Genomic DNA, 3,156 nt, shown 5'->3' on the forward strand with positions numbered 1-3,156 from the left:
ACGCACGCACGCACGCACGCACGCACGCACATAAGTATATGTATGTGTATATGTATTCATAAATATGATAATTTTTAGGAAATGAATAATAAAAGCAATATAAAAACGCTGTTATTATTATATAAACATCCTTTGTTGTATGTTGTAAAGTCAATTGAAAATCACAACTGAACCAAAAGAGAAAATGCTTACTGAGAAATATGTCAGCAATATCAAGAAATAACAAAACAACCTTTAACTATAGAAGCTGCTAAAAAAAATTAGTAATAAAAAAATAATCAAAATAATAATAATAATAATAATAAAAATTAATAATAATCAAATGTATCTAAAAAATAAAAAAGTAAATATTTATATTTTAGTCACTGCCTGATAAAATCAAAACTGGATCTTGCTGTTTAATGATATTTATGTGTAAATTTACATTTATCAGTTCATTTTAAAACTGCATGCCGTTATTTTCGGATATAAATGCAATCATGAACTGATAAATGTAAATTTATATATAAATATTATTAGGCATTGAGATTCAGTTTTGATCGTATCGGTGATTATTATGTAGTATGATTCACTAGATAGTTGAAAATTTATATTCTATTATACCTTGCTTTCTAATGTAAATGAAGAAATATTACACATTGCACAAATGCTTTTATGTAAATAAATAATTTACTACGCTTCTATTAAAATAAATATTTATTTGAAAATTAGAAAATTGTAACAATAATTAGTACAATAAGAATCTTAGTAAATACGAAGCCATAAAAATCAACCACCGATAACAAGAATAGTTGATGGTTAAATAGACATTGTAGAGTACGGTTAACGCGATGCTGCAAACGCTTTAAAGCAGTTTTTAATTGGTCAGTTTGTAAAATTCTTTCTTCTAATTGGTCCATCAAATGCTTCAAATCATTTGTAGCGAGATTTTGACCACAATCATAGAATCATTTGAGATAAGAGAACTCTGTACGAGAATTACGTTCGAGACTCAGATCAATTTCTAGCATCGTCTTAAGACACAAACCTTAAGGCTATTCTACATTGGTCATATCGTAGACATCGCAAGTCACAACTTATTGTTTCAGCCAATCTGATGCTTCAATTTTCGCATGATGTTTTTAAATGTAATCATAGTCGAGGTCCAGACTCTGATTATATAGGATGGTTTCCAATTGTAATATCCCTAGATACTTTCGTGCATACGACGATACAAGTTGCGTTCCAATTCTCTCTAGGTCAGATTAGAGTCCTTAAACTACCAGAAGGTTGTTCGTGTCGCACGCTCCAATATGTCCAAAACGCTCCAATATGTTCGCGTCACTGAAACTAATATGGGGACTAGATGTTCGCGTCGCGTTAGAGACATTAGAGAATTACTTCAGACATTAGAGAATTACTCAATTAAGAATACGCTTTATTTGCCTCACCTCAGAAAATATGATTAGGACATGTTACGCACGCATGCGTAATGGTACTACTGTATTGAAAAAAATATTTCAGATTCATTTTGTATAAAAACACATTTAATAAATGCATTTTTGATATAAATATAAAAATATAATATAACTTTTATATTTATTAAAAATGCATTTATTTTGTATAAAAGCGTTTTTCAAATAATCGAGGTAACAAAATATTCGAAACGAAATGAAACACATGTCCGACTCGTTCGAATTATCTCACGAATTAGGTTAGATAACATACTCACTTGTCCTAAATCCGTTCGTGTCATTGAACATTGGAGCACATGAATACAACTGCTCCAACCGCCACCTGTGCCACCTTACCTGTGATCCAAATTAACTCTTTGAGTTAATTTGGAGCATGCGATGCGAACAAATCTAGAGTCTGGCCATACTCTAAAAATGGCGTACGTCCATATGTGTGTTTGCTTTCAATTGGGGATATGTGCATTTTCGATTGGTACTGCCATTGTGTGGGCACGCCAATCACAACAGAGGTTGACGAGATGACCAGACTTTGGTAGGTCTAGGGATTCTAGTTCAGTGCTAGTTGCATGACTCCAATCTACATCAAAAATGAACATCACATATGTAAATGGCGAGAAGTATATATGACGTATCGATGATATAAAGAAGAAATTACTTGCAGTGTAAGTGCTTTGTTAAGTCGATCCGTTAACACAAAATCTAGTTCGCATTGTTAACGGATGAAATATATATATATATATAATTAATCTGTTTTTTTCCGCGGTGATAAACGACATTTCTGCTAAAAGGATGACGAGTTGACCTATCACGAGGAATGGAATGTCTTTTACAACGGTACGCTTCAACGACAGGCGTGCGTATCAGCGTATGTGCCTGCGCGTGTGTAACACGATTGATGCGCCTGCGATGTGTGTAAATATAGTAAAACTATCGAAATATGATTATTACTTTGATCGTGCTATATTTTCTTTATCTTAATTGCTTTCTTATCTCTTTAAAAAGGATAAGTACGCATGATTAGGTTTCCTTAATAGTATCATTTTATTTCATATATTGTTTTGGCAATGGACTTTTTTCAATCTTTATTATGCTCCAGTCGTAATAGTAGTATTTGTGCATTATATATTGATGTATCATAATCACATTTTTCTTTTATTAGCACGATCCCATCGATCATGCTATTTGTCATGACTCGTAATAACATTTTCTTTGCATCTGTGTGTAATATCTTAGTAAACAGTGAGGCGAAAAGTTTGCGAACAGCAAATTATCAAACAATTGTATTGTCTTAAAATTATATCAAATATTACAGTTTATTTTTTCATATTCAATTGTATATATTTATATTATAATGAAATAGGATAGATTTGTATTTGTACAATGATATTGTACTTACAATGTTTGTTTGTCCTGCTTATTTTTTAAATATATAATTTGTATAATTTAATGATGTGTTCTGTATAACTTTCAGAGTATTGAAATAAAATAATCAATCCGTTTGGTGCTGTTTAAAGTATAAGGTAAGTAATGAACAAATTATATTACATTCCAATAGAGAAATGTAATTGTTTATTCTACATTCTAACAATTTATGGTAATAAGTCTATGTTAATAAGTCTTCAACTTTGAGTTATTAATTTTTTATCATTATTTATATTTTTATCATTTATTATATATCTATTTTAAGAATTGTTGTATATAA

General features: G+C 30.4%; 1 protein-coding gene across 2 annotated transcripts in view; it reads left to right on the forward strand.

Annotated features, from left to right (window-relative positions):
* The first annotated feature begins 2,057 nt into the window (after positions 1-2,057).
* LOC108686813 (E3 ubiquitin-protein ligase HECTD1) overlaps positions 2,058-3,156 on the forward strand; it is a 14,570-nt gene continuing 13,471 nt past the window's right edge. For both annotated transcript variants that reach the window (XM_018192295.1, XM_018192296.1), the window contains exons 1-3: positions 2,058-2,116; positions 2,243-2,362; positions 2,926-2,974. The gene's annotated coding sequence lies outside the window, so the exon portion shown is untranslated. The remainder of the gene's footprint in view (positions 2,117-2,242; positions 2,363-2,925; positions 2,975-3,156) is intronic.

Source organism: Atta colombica, unplaced genomic scaffold (assembly GCF_001594045.1).
Source record: "Atta colombica isolate Treedump-2 unplaced genomic scaffold, Acol1.0 scaffold19, whole genome shotgun sequence".
In the NCBI taxonomy this organism is placed as follows: domain Eukaryota; kingdom Metazoa; phylum Arthropoda; class Insecta; order Hymenoptera; family Formicidae; genus Atta; species Atta colombica.